Raw genomic sequence first — 18,618 nt, 5'->3', positions numbered from 1 at the left:
AGCTCGTCAATTTCCAAAGTAATGTGATGAATAAACCAATTGAAAATTATTTAAATGAACTTTACGTGTTTACGTTCATGAAAACTTTGCTTCCTTGAATAACACGAATTTCTAGAAATTAATATGTACCAACCCATTAACAAGTTTCTATTTTGATTTCTGATATAAATTTATTTATTCGCATAATACTAAAACGGATGACTCGTTGACTTCAAATACTATAGGTCAGTTTCATTAATTATTCCAGTGCACAATGATGATGATTTTTATAAAGTAAGATCCATTTTTACGAAATAAACAATATTGAATGAAAAATTATGTTTGTTAAATATGCACATTTAGATTACTATTATTATGAAATTGGCATTTTATACAATAAATATTTGCGTAAAACATATGTGCTATTTCAGACACGCGCAATAATAATATATCATATATAATAAATTGCAAAAAAATTCCACACTCTAAACTATTCGCAAAGGGACTGTTCAATCTTTTATATTTAATTTTGCGAAAAGATGAAGAGATGCGCGAGGGCGGTGTGCGCTCGGAGGGCGAGCGTACATTGATAAAATCGCACATTTACTTCACGACCCTCTTTCCTCCCTTGCTGCTCTCGCAACGCCTCGCGGTGGCGCAAAGGATAGCATGAGAGAGCGGGGGTGTAGGACAAATCGGCTGATAGGACCAAGAGTTTCCCTAGGCAGCAGGAGGCAGGAAGCCGCCGCCGCCGAAGTCGGTGGTACCGACAGACCGACCGACCGACCGACCAACCGGCTATAAAAGCCCCTTCGCACCGTGGCGTCGACGTCATACGTCGTTAGTACTCTGGACAGTGAGGAACTCCAGCCGGTGGCCACCTGTTAAAGGCGTCTCTGTCCAGGTACCTGGGCTCATCAGCTGGGCTCATCATCGCCGCTAACGCGGGCCCTGTCACCTTGGATTTTTTGTTCATCGGTTCCGACGATCGCTCTCAACGTTAATATCGACGAATTCGATTGATTGAGCCACCGGAAGTCATCGCGCGTCGACGAGATCCCGCTCGTTCTCACCCATCGAGATAAAGAATTTCGTCTTTGGCGCCGCGTTTTCTTTCCCCTCTTCTGTTTTTTGGGAGAGAAGGGAGAGAAGGAAGAATCGGAAGAGATACTGGATTTCTATCGGACCGCTATTCCGCAGAGACTCCGCAGAGATTCAACAAGTAAGTGGTTCTCCCGAAAGCTCCCCGAAGCATCGTTGCGGCTGAGCATTCATTTTGCCCGCGTTGAAACGTGACAAGATTCAAGACAACGACTCGACGAGGTCGGGAATTGGCTTTTCCTTTCTTTACTTTATTTATTGCGTAATTATTGAATATCGCATTTAAAATAAAGTGTGTGTCTGAAATAGCATATGTTTTATTGAAATTACTTGATTATCGTGCAAAAAGTTCACTTTATAATAGTAGTGAATTTTTACTTCTTTTAATTTTTGCTTCCTTTTCGGCTCGCATTGACATTACAAATATTTGTATTGCAACAGTCGCGATATAGAGACTTTCGCTGATTCATCGAGAGTATAGATCTTGCACGTGAGTGATAATGAAAACTATGCGGAATGTTTGACGTCGTCTTTAGCACGTGCAATTTCGCCGATTATGATCTTCTTATCTCGAGTTTGTTGATAAGCGATTTATGTGGCGTATCACGATCAAAGTCACGGTGACGTTAGAAATAAACCATCTGTTGTTTGTTTGTGGCTCTAGGATGGCTTAATGCTTGATCGTTTCACTATACGGAACCGTGTTCGTTACCCCACGCAGCGAATTGTGATATAATCTAGTGATATTAAAAGAAACGTGTTATCGTATCGTTTAGATTGCGTCACGATCAACCGTTCAGTTCGGCGTGTTACCGAACGTCATAAATAATATAATTTATTTACGCCGATCGATTGAGCGCGATAATCCGATATACCGCGTCATTATCGTGTGCAAATTCAACCTTTAAACTTCATTGATAGTTAACGCTGCGGCTCGGCAATATTTAGATGATATTTCAGCGTCGTGCGCTAATCCTGATTTATGCGAAAATCGAGAATGCAGCCTGAAGGAAATAGAAACAGATACTGAACGGTTTTCACTATTATAAATGTCCCGCTCGTGTCATTGCGCTGTCAGGCAGATTCACATTTCGATTTAACTTTCTGCATTGCTTTACACACAACGCGAATCTCAGCGCGGCATTTGCGCTGAGTTGTATAAGTAGAAATATGCAAATACAGTTGTTAATGTTAAAAATATATGTTTTATTATAAGGTAAGGGTAGTCATGTGCATGTAAGTTAATTAATATCGCAAACCGATAGTAAATGATATTAATATCCATTGAATTGCATTAAAAGGGCACTGACGCAACGCATGTTAACGCGCAGTAAAATCCTAGTTCGATCCGACGAATTAAATATCGAATCTATAGGAAATAGAGGGATCGTGACCGCGTTTCTATTTTAACTTTTCTTTGAGATAATAAGTTTATTTATTTATTTTAATATATAATTCTATTTTTACTCATCTGTCTTCAAGGCCGGATTTAGATCGTAGGGGGCCCCTAAGCACTGGCTGTAAAGAGGGCTTTCTTAATTTTTTCCGTCAATTTAATACTCGTATGAAATTAGTTGTATGGAACCTTTGAGGCCCTTGCTGGCGCGGGACTCTAAGCAATTGCTTATATTGCTTATGCCAAAATCCGGCCCTGTCTGTCTTGTCCTTTTATAATAATTTTTATGTATAATGGAAACGTTATTATTTATTCAGCGAATTTCACCCTTCGCAATATCTTATATTGGTACAGCCTTGCTTTTTGTTTCTTTTTTTAGGATGTTTTGTTTTTTTAAAAAGTATGTTTATATGAGAGTGTTTTTTTATGTATAAAAAAATGTGTTTTAAAAATTTTTCAATATTTTATTATGCCGATATTAAATTAGCCCCTCGGTTTGGAAAATTGGGTTTTGTAATATTTTGATATTCTTATATTGAGTGAGATTATAAAAGCAATTAAATAACAAAATCTTATATTTCACTTGCTCGTGTATAAAAAGGATAAAAATGATTTAAGGATTTCAGAGGATTTTGGAAGGACTGGATTTTCAATAAATATAAATAATGACCAATAATTTGGAAATTTATAGCATTCCACTCAAATGTTATTAATAATAACTAGTAATTACGTGTACTTACGCAGAAATAACATATTGTGTATAATAATAATAATTATAATAATATTGTTCGTTCGATCGGATATTATACCGGCATGCGGCGATGCGTGAAATAGTGCAATTAAAGAATTACAGATTGGCAGGTTAGATTCAAGCTGGTTCGAAATCGATGAATCATTGTCACGCACTTCTCACGAGTAGGTCGTAATTGCTCGATAAGCGAGATTAAACGAATCAGTATAATTCTGTGAAAGAGGTAAACGCGATGATGATGAAATCCAGCGCACTTACCGTGAAAGTCATTTATCTTTCCTGATTAAACGCAGATTCAAAGGGCAGAACAAATTCCGCAGCTGTAAACTTCCACAAGTATATGTACATATATCGAGTACATGTTGATCCTTCGATATTGCGATTTGTGAGATTGATCCCAGATTCATGGATTTATATAGTTCATCTCATAGGAAGCCTCGTTATTAGTTGTTTCCCGTTCATACTTTTTCAATTCGATTTCCGACCTACACGTGTTTGTGCAAATTTTATTTGTCTGGAGAATCACTTTCGATCAGCATTGAAATATTCACGCAGCGTTATTCGTACAAATTCGTGCGCGATACGAAACTCGCAATCATTACTTTTAGATGTTTCGCCGCAAACAATGTTGCTTATTACACGAAGCCAATCAATCTTGATCTATATTTTATATACAATTTACAGAAAGTGACATTAGATATTTGCTTTTTGTTAAGAGGATATCTCCTCCTAAGACCAATCATATCACCTGTTAATAGCAGATTTTCAGATCGATTTAGAGACGAAAATCTGTACATTAAAATGTCGAGGCTACAATAGTTTTTAATTGGACAGTGTTTAAAATTGACCAATTAGATTGTCAAAAATTCACACACTTAAGCACATCGCAATTTTATATATGTATATAAACACTTTCCGTTTAAAAACTGTAATAGCCTTGACATTTTAGTATAAAGATTTTCGTCTGCAAATGGATCTCAGGAATCTGCTATTAACCGGTGATCTGTATAATAAATTATTATGATATATTATGTACGATGGTGAAATATAATTTTTGAATTCATTTATTCAAATGTTCAAATTTCTAAAGTTTAAGCTTGACTTTTTAGCCAGCAAAGCTGATTGGATAATTAATCCAAATAACATGTAATTATTTAATTTTTTGTCAAAAGTTTCCAAAATTTATTTCGCTATTTTGCATCGTGCTGACATGCAGCTTACAGTACATCTTATATCGCCGACTATTCGTAATCGGGGCAGCTGACGTTTCCATCTCGCGTTCCCGAAATTATTATGATATATCACATACGTCAAAGTGACAATGATATAGTATTGCATTTTTCGATTTGAATTTTTTAAATTTCTATTTTAAATTTGAATTTGTAGCTAACAAAATTGGATGAATAATTTACCTAAATAATATTATATCTTTATTAGATTCCCAAATTTATTTAACTATCTTGTGTGAGTATGCAGCTTACAATGCATCGAATATCATGTAATCGTCGCAGCGGATGACGTTGCCAAACGAGCCCCGCATCATGGCGTTAATCAAATTTCTTTCGGCTTCCAATCGGCGCGACCGGTAATCCGGTAGGGCTGCCTTCGGTTGAAAGTTTTGAACGCATATAACGATCGATTTTCTCCCATTCGGCATTTGCCAACGACAAAGGTCGAACCTCGAACGCGGATCTCTCGAATAAAGAGTGTAACATTGCGATTGTTCTATATCGACAACGCGACAACCGAATCTGACAGGTTCAGTATAACAAAATCATTCTCTCGTCTTTCGTCTTAAATTCTTTTTCCCAATTTTCCTTTTATCTGCAAAATGTTTCTACATTCAATAAAAAAAAAAAAAAAAAATAACTTCTTATATCGATAATCGAACATAACTGATATTGTTCAATTGTTTATATTTTATCTTCTTGAGAGTTTATCCGAGAGATTATTACGCAACAGTTGAACAATTTTCTAAGAGCTTCAAAGTTGTTTGTTCCTACTTATTACGTGCGACGTTATGTTATTTGTTATGTAAATATCCGGCGCGGTTGTTTAACATTTTGTTTGGGGAATAAAGGTTTAATCTGGATTCTCCGTCGTTCGCGCTGATGATATTGCATCGAACTAGCGTGATGGAATCGCGCGCAACGGAACTCAAGACTTTGATTCTGTTTGAGATGTGACTTTCGTCGTCCTACATCCACAGGAGTATCTCATGAATGCGAAGATTAGTTTGATGTCCTACTATCATATCATACCATACGTACTATACTATCATATCATACGTATACGATGTCTACTTACAATTTCAATGGCGCCTTTCGCGCAATTCTCCCCTTACGTGTGTATTCCCGTTGATATTTTTCATATCCCATTGGGATGTTATATTAAGGCTTTTCTGATCTCTCGCTGCAGTCATTGAATTATGACGTCAAAAGCGAGGAATCGTGTCAAATCTTTTTTTCCACTTATATGTCGAAATAAAGCAGCTTTTTTCCGCATGTCACGTGCATTTTATTATATGGATTGATAAGATATACTAAAGATTCTCTTTTCGGTTTAAAATAGCTGTAAATCTACTTTCATCATGTAAAATTTTCTATTTTTGCTGGAGATGTAGGACACGTATAGATTAAATTATACGTGTATTTACGAATAGAAAGATAATAGAAAGAGAGTTTTCGCGCGCGATATACATATTTTATCAATTTATATTAATTTATAATTTGAAAAAACCTATTTCATTTCGATATACATTTTAGGAAAAAAAAATTCACTTGACTTCTCACTTTTGACATCGTATAATCCAATGTGACTGTAATGAGGAGATAAAGTCTTACATTCGTATAAAATCGTCGGAATTTGCAGTATTTCAGAATCTTAACGAAGCATTATGTCGCTATAATTAACTGTCATTCTCTTATTGGAAGATTGCAGCATACGATATATATATATTTTTCTCAACTAATAACGGCTGTTATTCCATGCGAGAAAATTACTAGAAACTTAAATTAAAGAAAGTTGAGAATTGTTCAAGTAAACATCCTTCTAGAATGTTTAGTTTTTCGCAATCATTCATCTTAATAGAGAAAGACAGTGCGACACAACGCAGATGTAAAAGTACAAAAGAATAAGAGAAATATGTCAAGAGGATGTCAGATTTTTCGCTGCGGCTAAATTGCACGGCGGAAAATTACATTCACATTAGTTACAGAACAATTAACCGCTTTACATTTCGGCCGAATCCGTGTACGTATGTGGAACATAATCGAATCGCCACAGCTTATTACGGTTCTAATAACCGCATAGATTATCCGCGCGTGCGATCGACTAAGTGATTTTCCAGACGCATTACGATGAATCCCGTGGTGAGCCACGGGCCCGAGTAATCAGTATGCGTGTGCAGCATTAAGAACGAATACAATCGGCATTATCGATTGTAACGTGACACTCGCACTAGTGGGTTTTTCCAAGAGAGATAAATGTCCCAAAAAGTACAGAGTAATTAATAAGCTACTCAATTCACTAATAAACTACTCGTTTACTTATTTAATTACGTAGCTACGTCGTCAAGCTGTGTACATAAGAAAATAGAAGGAAAAAATCCCTAGAAATTCTGACCTACTTTTTATCCACAAAAATAATATCAGTACATATATAAGTTTTGTTAAAGCCGCAAAACACAGTCGTCTGCGTGATATGTGATAAAGTTTCGAAAAATAACATTTGCAATTTGTAACTGTAATTTTTTAAAACTTTGAAACATACTGCAGACAGTTGCATTTTGTAGTTCTAATAAACTTTATATACTGATATTATTTTCTATGTTGAAAAGTTTTTCTACTTACTTCTTACCGACAAATTCACGGGTCTAATTGCTTGTTATAAATTCAGAGTTCCTGAATTTTAGCTCGAAAGAAGTGAAGGATCTCTTTTAAGATATGCGGCGATCAATATCTGTACTTTTGCGCAAATGTAATTTATAAAATTCCAAAAATATATATCGAGCGTGTGCGATATAAAGAAATATTCAATTACCGAGATTTTTTTCCGGAGAATCTAATCTGTACGACGCAAAACGCGTTTTTCATGTGTTACATAAATTGGTAACGAAACAGAGGAATTAAACAATGGAACAACCAGTTGTAGAAAGCACGAAAATAAAACGACTTTTTCAAGTGAAAAAGCGAAGCGCATCCTACATTTTATACGAATAATTCATTGCTTTTACCACGAAGCGATTTGCTTTGCATTTTGGAAAGCGTTTGTATCTTTTTTTACAATACTTTTTACAGTACTTTTTATAATCTGTTATTTACAATAGCAAACGTGCTGTTAATGGCAAATATGAGCAAATGCCCTGATATCTTTGTGATGCTTCTAAAATACGTCAACAAGAACACCTCATGTAAAAAAGAACGAAAGGGCACTCGATTGTATTTTGTTCGAGCTTTCGATATCGCTCGCAGTTAATAATTGTTATCGTGACGAGAATGTCGCATTTGTCGGTCGGTTTTTGCGAAATTGCGTCGCTGATATGTAATTAGAACGGCGTATACAATGGTACCACGTACTATTACGCACAGGAATTTATCGCGAATACGAATCGCGACGGCGACCGGCGACAGTTCGGGGGCGAGTGGCGCGTATATAGCGCCGACGGAAAAAGAATCGGCGGCGACGATAAACGATAAAAGTGTAAAATTAGAAGCAATTACAATCGAAGGCTGCTTACTGGTGCTAAAGCCGGCGCTGTGACACCAGGGCCTTTTATCTGCGTAACCGGCGCCAAAGAGCTGAAATCCGCGCTATCTTGACAATGTTTTACGCCGCGGCCGACTGTCGCATGATGCGGCCGCGTTTCGGATCATCGTAACTTTCATTCGCAGTCATCGACGGACGCGACGATAATGACAAGTTCAATAGCAGCTTACATTGGAAACGCCACGGGCGAAAATGTGCAAGGTATGATCACATGCGTAAAATTAGAGTCATTTGCACACTGCGTATTGCAATAACAAACGCGTTAAAAGAAAATTCTTTTATAAATATTTGCATTTCGATCGAGTGACATCTCGATTGCGTAGCGATTGAGTAGCATCGCGTGACAAAGTGAAATAATCCGTAAAGTGTAGACACTATGTTTTTACGATTTCCATTTCAAGAATTGTGATGAGAAAGCGGAATTTTATTAGAAATCATTAAGAATGTTTATATTGATACCGTAATTGTTTACAGCACTTTAGCAAAACAATCTGATTACCTTCTTGGAATTATTGATAAGGGTCTTGACTTGATTCCACTTGGCGTTAACGTCGATCAACGAAATAGAAAAGCGGCAATACCGGTATTAATCAGATTTTTCTTTAATGTTCCGCTAAGCTTATCATTCCGCCGGCGCCGTTGTTTAATCATTACTAAAAGCTGATTAAGTTAGCTACGTCAATTAGATAATGATCTGAGAGCATCTTATCGTTTACTGAATGCCAGTTAATGATCACTCTAATAACGGTGTATCATACTGTAGAGGATGAGTTAATATCGTATTATCCAGAATTCCACTTCCAATTCCGACGCGAAATTCTCCTCTGAGAAATTCCGATTGATTGTTATCTGGGTTTCATACTGGACACTTAATACTTTCTCTCGACGATGTTGAATTCATTGTTTATTGATTGCTGTTCATTAACTTACATATGCGTAAATCAATATGACTGTTTAAAGCTGCCTCGAGTTTTATTGATAATGCAATTTTCCTTGTTTAATACGAGGAAAAGTAAAAAAAGTGAAAAGATTTTTTAAAGGGTCTGATTTATTGAAAAAAAAACTTAGACAAAACAGACCTCACAATTTTTATTCATGAAAATGTTAAAAGAACAAATTAATATATTGATTCAATTTTGGATTATTTATTGAAATTTGAATTAATATATTGAATCAATTTTGCTTAGGAATCTCAAGTACTTCAGCAAGATGTAATGTTACGTGTTTCTGCGCGTAACATTATCTGAGAAAACAAATTTTTTCCGCACGCTATGTCGCCTGGCGTTGCTGTGAATTTATCTTTTGTCTACATCATGTACTTTTTGCAGGAAAAATTGTAAATTCTTTCTTCCTTTGTTCACGCGTCCATAAGAGGAGCTACCTCGCTAAGTCGGATGATAAGGATTTATAGCGCTTTGCAGAAAAAACGTGTAAGAAATTGTCGCCGCGTATAATCGCATATCAAACCGCGGCGTTATATTGCGCCATGTCGTGTGCCGTTACCTATCATTTTACGAGGCGAGTCGTTTGGCGTCACACGGGGATGAAGTGCACGTAGCACGCGTGTAGTGCTCGCAGCGTAATACCGCTGTTAACAGATAATCGATACGAAAACGATCACGGGCGTTCAAATCGGAAGCGGCGCAGCGAGAACTTTTTTACGACGACCCTCGATTGCGATTAGGATGCATCAACATCCGTGTGTGGGATGCAGGCAAATTGAGAGAGCTATAAAATTCACAAGCTTTTTTCAATATTGATATTCCATATCCTGTATTTGAAATAATCGAGCTGAATTATCGCGTGCTTTCTCAACGCCGCGCCATAAGAGTTGAAACTCTCTCTTTACTTTTTCGCTCTTCACTTAATTAGACGATAAAGAAAGTGTATGATGAAGATACGACAGAAATTTAGAGAGCACTTCGAATTCTCCGCATTTTCTTCATTCTACTAATTCTCTCGTCAATTTGAGTGTAAATCTTTCTACGACAACTTAAGCGACAACTTAATCGAATGCCATCTTCACGATTGCTGAAATATACAATGTCTAATATTCCTGCGACAAACTTACGAAATTCTATTAAAGTGGAATCTATTTGAAATGAAATGCTAAACAAAGTTTTGTTATCTACGCTCTTAAACCTTGATCCATGATAGCTTTCAGATGTCGTTTTCATTTTACACGACTAATTGACATGCTTCGACATTGTACGGCGAATGAACAAATTTTCAGAAAGCTATTATTAATAAATGTATATTTATAAATTTATAAAAATTTAAATAAGTCATTTTTATATAATTAGCATGTTTTTTCAACAAACTTTTTCTATAATTTTTATAATAAATGTATTTTTAGAACAATTTTCTGAAAATTTTTTAACTCACTTTCCTACAACGTCCAATGTTTTCGTAAATACAGTTTGTAAGTAGCGGACGTGCTCAAAATTCTACTAAAGTGGAGTCTTCGAAATTAGACGCCAACTGCGCTTGTGAAACTTGATCCATAATAGCCCTCAGGTGTTGTTGCTTTTATTTTACACAAATTAATTGACGCTTCGATTGTCCGTGAACCAGGAAACCTGAGACACCCCAAGTATCAAAATAATTTTGAGCTTGTTTGTCCCCATCGTATCCGATTAAATATCCGATCGTTGACCTTTGACCGTAAAGTTGCACCCTGATTGCCTTGGGTTTTCTATGTTTTTTTTCCCAATTTTCCATCTCGATTTCTTCGAAAAAGCGAAAACTGCAGATGGAACGGGAGAAAGCATTGAGTTACCTTATTGCTCGATCTTGATAGGTTTCCCTTTGCGCCCAACTTGCCTTCAGGCGAATGCAATGAGTGAGCGAGATGAAAACCGGATAATTCTGCGGAAAAATTGATTACGTATGAAGAAATCGTAGGAAAACCACACCACACATCGCATACATGATATACGTAATACACAACTTGGTGCAAACTCGCTGTGTAAGCAACAATTTTATAACAGCCGAACAAATGGATTTCTCGTGATATTAGCTAGAAAAATTAACAACAGTTTTTCTCGATATGTAAACTTATCATGTGGCTCCACGATTTACACCAAATATAAGAATAATCATATAAGGAAAAGAATGTACAAATTCGGAGAAAATTTTTCCGAAAACTTTTTTTTTACACTTTTGTACACTTTTTTGTGCACGTTTCATTTTTAATTACAAAAGCATATTAATTCAGTAAACGTTATTAAATTCTCATTATCCGATTTATTGGAATTCAATATACAAATCACTGCAAAAAAAGAATTTCTTGTGAACTGTGCCGTGAATTTATTGAATTTATTATTTTATGTAATAACTAAATGAAGCATTACTGGAAAAAAACTGTAATGCAGAAAGGAGAAAATTTAATTTTAATTTATTTTCTAGCATTGTTATTTTTATTTGAACTCTTGTAGTCATATTATATAATGCAAAGCTTCTGCTTCCGTCTGCAAAAGAAAGAAAAATTGAAATTATATTTTTATATAATACATTTTTTAATTTTTACACATGCATCGCATTTATTTCAACGCTGCAGTTAATGTTAAGATTAAAAGCCGCATTCAAAAAGAAAATTACGTCAATATATGTGAATTTACACAATTTGATTATATTAATATCGCGCTATACTTGAAATACGAATTTTGAATTTAGGTCTTTTTGCACTTACGTAGAAGAGTGCTTATCATTACAGCTAAAAATAAAGTGTCGTTCCTTTTGTCGTTCGTAAACACGGTGGTGACACATTCGCCGCATTGTCGTCGCGTTCACCTTAACATCTGATTCCAAGAGTACCATCGTGTTCACGTTAAAGCGACGTTTATCCTCCCGCAAGCGGCCAAGCGCGCGCGGAATTTCGCATCGTGAGTACCAACCGGAAATGCTTTCGCATCGCGGGACTTTAATACACAGGGTGCGAGCCGTCGTGCTATATACATCGCTTTATCCCTAATTCATCCTTCCATAACGTTCATGTAAACTTTACTATCTCTCTCTCTCTCTTTCTGTGTGTGTGTGTGTGTGCGCGCGTGTGTGTAAACTATGTCAACGCAGATTATTCTTGTCCGACAAACTCGAAATGTGGTTTATATGGAACGCCCCCGAAAGTTGAGTTTCTCTAATAATTAGCCAGAAAAATTAAACTCTGCTGGTTTCGATATTTGTCAGGTGGTAGTAACGCAAGTTAATCAGTTAATTTATTTTGATGAAAACGAACGAGACTTGTTAATCTAGTTCGACTTGATATTTTCAAACGTCGGGAAAAGTTATCGTTAAGATCCGATGAGCGGACTGGCTTAACGAACTTTTTTCTTTCAACGAACCGCGAAAGAAATCGACGGTCACGGCAATGTGGAAATCCTCTCGCATACCGAACTTTCATAAGCTCCTGCTTTAACGACATTCACATTAAACGCGGAAGGGATTGGGCATAATAACGATACGATCCGGCGAGGCATTAATGCAAAGCGGATTTCGCGCTTTGACGATCATGCAAATCGAAATCTGAATTAACCGAAACCTTGGCGGCCTATCTAAAGCTGCTGATATATCACGCGGTATTTTAGGCTCCTCGTCACCTGTAGATTCGAACAAATGTTAATTGACCGATGATCTTTCAGTTACATATGAATGAAAATGTTACGATTCCTGCAAGCAAATAACAAATAAGTTAAATATTAAATTAATATTTCTTGTAAGCAAATAATAACACACGTATGCAGTTTGCTTTATCAAATAGTACTGACTGCAATATTATTAAAACGTTATTAGTGTTAAAACGTTAAAATATATCACACTGATACGTTCAAAATTGAGATATGAACATTTCAATTATTTGCTGTTATTTTAATTTTAATATATTAAAAAATGTTTAAATAATCTTAATAATATTATTTAATCATAATTATTATAAAAAACTACAATTTTCTTGTAACATACGTGCAAAAGTTTTTAGATCTTCCTTTAAAGAGAGAGTTACAAGGCATGATGGGACAAATACTCGACTCTTGCACTTGTAAATCACACTTTTACGAAAAAAAAAATAGAAGTACAAGCATCGTTGTATAACAAAGTAAAGAAAGAAAAACGAAAGAGATAACAGGACGAATGAAAAATTATTTGAACGTCTCGAAGGTGTCGGCAAAATTAAATTTGGTCACGTGCGACCACCGCTGCGCCAGCATTGTCCCATTAAAGCGGTGCTCCGGAATTAAAGCTTGGCGGCATCGCCGTGTCACGCTGGTTAAATGATGAATGAACACAACGTCCTTTGTGAAAGAGTGCGGCTATATTCCACTGAATGGAATTCTCTTTTTAACCGTTTCACTGCCAGCGACATTTGATCGCATTAAATTGGATTATTAAATAGCTTCCGACTATGGACGTCCTATCGCATCATTTTGCAAAGCATTTCCATTCGATCTAAAAATTCTTATAATTGTTAAATAAATGTACGAAAGGATTGGCCATACAGTGGTGTGTTTTTCAAGACAGAAAAAGCCAATGGAAAAATATAAAAAAGAAAATGTCTATCAGCGATAATGAAGGAACGTTCTCAATTATAAGTACTGATTTTTTATTCTCGGCCGGCAGTGAATAAATTAATGCATCAATGAGAATCACGACAGATGAGTTTATAACGATTTTATGTAACATTAGACGGTCTCATGTTAGCATTAAAATAATTGAGATATTCTCGTATATATAATCTGTCTGTAATTATTTACTTTTTTCAAAATAAGTTTATTCTTATAAGTTAAACGTGATGATAATAATTATTGTATCATTATTCACTGATGTATTCGTCAAAATCTGTGCAATATTAACATTTTAACTTATATATTTGAATTTCAACACTTTAATAAGCTTTTAATAATTTTTTAATAATATTACAATCGTTATTATTGAGGTAGCGTTATTGAGATAATAAACTACATGGATTGTTATTTGCTTACAATAAACATTAATTCAATATTTAATCGCAGTATGCATCCACGTATAATGTACCAAAAAATATTACGTTTCGTCCCTGAAAAGTTTATTATTTCTTCATTCAAAAAGAGCAAACAGGAAAATTTATATTTACCGAAAAATGCGTATATTTTTAAAGCAAAAATGTGGCAGGTGAATTATTAAAATAATTGCGCAACTTTTAATTAAAAATGTAAATGGCGCAGCAAACAATACGATGGTAAGATGATAATGCGGAGATCATGACGCGATACTAAGCAACTGTTAAATTACAATGTATACTTTATGAAAATAGCCAGATACCTGTCATTTTACGTGCGCGTGTGCGGGTACATTAGGTAGCAAATGACACGTCGTCGCACTATTATATAAGGTAATGCCCCGTTGATACTTTAGTTGATCGGCGACATTTGAATAAGTCTGCCATTTTTTAGAATCCACGCTACATTGAACGATTCGCGGCGCCTCTATCCTTCTTCCCTTGATTTACATCTTAATTCGCACATCCGCACCATCTACTTCTGCTTTAATCAAGGGAGAAAGACATGGAGCGTCCTTATTATCGCGAAGTAATGTCACTTTGTCAATTGATGTCATCTCTCGATGATGCTGATTATGAGATATTCTTGTCAAAGAATAATCTTTTCTGTATAATGCTTATAACACTCTTTCTCGTCTTTTTCCCAAAGACAATTTTAGTGTTTGTAGATATAAATGTGATGGAATCGACTCTTAAATACTCGTAGTTTTTACAGTGAAACTGGCGTATTCAGGACGGCAGTCATATAAATGTTCTCGCTCATTTTAATCTTACAAGAGAGAATATGCACATCTCACGGGATTATTTGATTTCACGGTGCTGAAATTCTCAGAATATCGCACGACGATCTTCTTCAATCTTTTCCGTCCATATTTTTATCACAGTTGAGTTTTATGTTTATTTAAATACCATGAAATATTTTAAGCTTTGTTCCATATTTATTTATATGGGTTAGTGAGTTTCATAATAAGGATAATAAATTTCAGGTTGAAGAATTTTTTATAGCAATGTGAAATTGCATTGTAACCAATTCTTTCTCAACTAACATTTCCATTTTCTGGAACAGCACGAATTGACGATATAAAGAAATTAAGCACGCGAGATAGGAAACTTACTGTGTTTAATACAAAGCGTAAATTCTTGCTAAGTTATCAAACGAACAAAAACGTTCGCTGGAAATACCGTGAGTGAAATTCCAACAGATACTTTTCCCCTCTGTGATCCCTTTTGTAGAAATATTTCAGTAGTTTCTGAATAAAAAGATTTACCTGTATTTTCCTGCGGCTGACGAATAAACATCCACATTTCAATTTTCTCTTGCAAGAAAAACGGCAACAAATATTTTCGCACTAATTTAAAATTCGAAGAAATTGATATTAATTTTGCAATTTTTAAATAGCATAGTTTAATGGTCAAATCAATGATTGTTGAATAATATTTGTTAAGTTTTTTTTGTTATTGACAAAATATTTTTTAAAGTTTTCTTCAGAGAGAGAATACGTTTGCTTTCTCGAGACTGTCTTTTCAGATGTATCCACGCGCTTAAAATTTTTGACACGTGATATTTGGCGCCGTCAGAATTTTATTCTTGAAATTTCCGAGTGCGAGGGCAAGTGACAATCGACGTCTTTTGTACTAGATAAAACGACATGCTTGATTATCCATTTGATATAAAGTTTATTGCTGTTATATCAACTTGGACTCGCTCGCTTTTCTATGGATCAATCTTAAAAATCATTTCTGTATTCTGATATACATCCAAGATTGCTATTGCAAAAATCTTCCAATTTAGTAATTACTCACGATTGCAAACATTCTTGCACGGAATGCTAAACTTTCTCAGATCCAAATATTTGCGTATATCCTTTTCTAACAATTTCTTACATTTTTCGGAGATTTTTTTGCGGAGGATGCTCTCTCTTCCTCCTTTTCTTCTCTTCTTTTTTTTGAACTTAAATATATCTCTGTATTTCCAAATTTGGAAATCTCAGATATTTGCGTATTAATATTATAGTATTTATTGATACGATTGCAAGCACACATTGTTCTCCGATAAAAATTGAAAATTCTTAGCATTCTCTTGACAATCTCTTTGTTTATATTAAATTTTTATACTTTGCAATTCACCGAGTCCACTTGAATTTTAAATTTTCATATCGCTATCCGCGAGGAAAGAATATTCTGTAAGATCCTCCGTTGCATGCCAGCGCACGCTCGTTGATAATACGAAAATGAACCAACTACTCCGCAAATCGCTTCTCTGCTCCGGGAAGACTTTACCTCGTGTCTTCTCAAGGAGAAACGACGTTCCTGCCCACACTTATATTTCTCTGACGAATCATACGATATAAAATCAAACACGGATAAGTCGCGCAGGTATCTACCAGTGTATCTAAACGAATTATTCCATGTCGCCGACGTTGTTTGTCGATTGAATTCCGCGCCGGTATCGATCAAAGGTCACCGAAGAGGAAAAGAAGAGTCGGATAGCGCAGGCTCGTCTTCCCTTCTTTCAGTTCGATAAACGAATTGTCGCTTCAAGGAAACACGAGATACAGACCGCGAGGATTGATGGGATTACTTGATTTGAAAATACTACAATACTATGTTTATCGAGCGATCAAGTCATTTAAATGAAACGTGACGTGTTGCAAAATTTTCGCGCTAAATGATTTATTCTTTACATTCATCTGTATTCATCGCTTTATATTCATTACTTATAGAAAAGTAATTTATAACGCACAAATGCATATTTAATTTTAGATTAAATGTTTTAAATTTACATTTAAATTTATTGAGACGATGCATTTAAATCGTAATTATGGGTAGAAATGACGACCTGAACCGACGCGCTCGCATGTCCGATTATAAATTTACTCGTTCTACTTCTTGCTACTATCTGATATCACACGATGATAATACTCATTTCAACAGACGCGACAATGATAACGACCAAAAACTCGATGGATCAATAGCACGATATGATAACGCGATATTTTTATTTAAATAATCATGAAGTATTAACGCAGTATCGTAATAATTGATATGTGAGATATCACCGAAAAGCAAAAAATATTGTTATCAGAATTCAGAATATTTTGCTTTGTGAATATTTTGAATGGACATTCTCTGTAAAAAAATCTGAGAAACAAAAAAATTATTTCAAACATTTAAAATTTACATATACGATATGTTTAGAACCATAAGTATGTATTGCGAATTCTAAAGACATACATGTAAAAATAGAAATTTAGAAGCAAGTTGTGTTAAGAATTGTTAAGATGCTTATTTTCGTACGGATTACATTTCCTGTATTTTTAAACTAGAAGCGTGCGGAAATTTATGGCTGACACGTCAATCGAAAGTTGCGATCAGTATTCTGTAAAAAAAAAAAATCTCACATGAGTCGCAATTCCGAAAGCGAATACGGCGTTTCATCACGATTGCATATAAAGCTCGCATGAACGAAATTCGTTGCAACCCGAAACGATCGCGATTGGAAAAGCTCAATACGTTACGTACGTATGTTAATGCACGTAATTAGGTTTAGGATAATTGGGGTACCGTTCTTTCATATGACAGGCGTTCGATGCGTTCGATGTGTTCGTGAAAAAGCTGTCTGGTCACACGTGAGCTATATACATATTTACATGCAAAATGGGCTGTCCGTGCGTATCGCTGTTTCCCGTTTTATTTGCCCTTTGACGAGATAAACAAATTGAGAATGTAGGACACGATTTGTTTGCGCAGATATATTTCTCGGGTTATATATTATATTATGCGTTTGATGAAGTATATCCAATCGTTGCTTACTCGCAACACATTTATCGACAATCCGTCGATAACAAGTTATAAACAAAAGCATGCAACTGATTTATTCGCGGTTGCGGTCCAGTATACCTATTTACAGCCTCATTTAGCGCGATATTTTACGCAAAATGTACAATCTCGTATAACAAATTCGGAAAATTAAACAGATGCGACGGACATTAATACATGCTGAAATATTTTGTGAATAATATTTTCCGAAGACAAATTAGACTGTAAAGCAGTGAGCGGTAAAGTTTATTTTACAATAAATATTAATTGAATTGATAAAATTTAAAAAATTCGCAATATTGCTAAAACCGGACAAGAAACGAATGCACAGCTGCATGTGGCGCTCGATGTGTATGTGTGAACGCGTGGACCTTTATCTCCGCGTAAATCACCAGACGAACCAGAACTGAGAGAGCGGTGATAAGGTTATCTGTTGAGAATTTACATAGTGAATTACGCTGCTGGTACTAGACGTAACCACAGACTTCCATAGATGCATTAGCGAAGGTATTGCAGCGTAGACGCCCGCACGTACGTATAAAGGAGCCTCGGACCTGTATAAATTAGTACGAACAGAAGACATTTTTTAGCTCTGATTAAACGTTTCACAAAGCTTGAATTTTGCGTTATTTTATTTTTTCATGTATGAAATTATATTTATCATTAATTAAAGATATGTTAACGAATTTATTAGCAACTCTTGCTCACTTAATATTCTTGTTATCGTCATACAGTTTTTTTTTTTAATAAAGTCATTAAGCAATTTAATTTCTT

At 35.4% G+C, this 18,618-nt stretch overlaps 1 protein-coding gene across 3 annotated transcripts in view; it reads left to right on the top strand.

Annotated features, from left to right (window-relative positions):
- Dh44 (diuretic hormone 44) overlaps positions 1–18,618 on the top strand; it is a 35,516-nt gene that overhangs the window by 7,670 nt on the left and 9,228 nt on the right. The window contains exon 1 of one of the 3 annotated variants that reach the window (XM_012379956.2): positions 736–1,201. The exons of the other annotated variants lie outside the window; for them this stretch is intronic. The gene's annotated coding sequence lies outside the window, so the exon portion shown is untranslated. Of the gene's footprint in view, positions 1–735; positions 1,202–18,618 lie in introns of those variants that run through there. 3 annotated transcript variants of the gene reach the window in all.

Source organism: Linepithema humile, chromosome 1 (assembly GCF_040581485.1).
Source record: "Linepithema humile isolate Giens D197 chromosome 1, Lhum_UNIL_v1.0, whole genome shotgun sequence".
In the NCBI taxonomy this organism is placed as follows: domain Eukaryota; kingdom Metazoa; phylum Arthropoda; class Insecta; order Hymenoptera; family Formicidae; genus Linepithema; species Linepithema humile.
The sequence above is the reverse complement of the archived record's forward strand: the minus strand, read 5'-3'. Positions and strand labels throughout refer to the sequence as shown.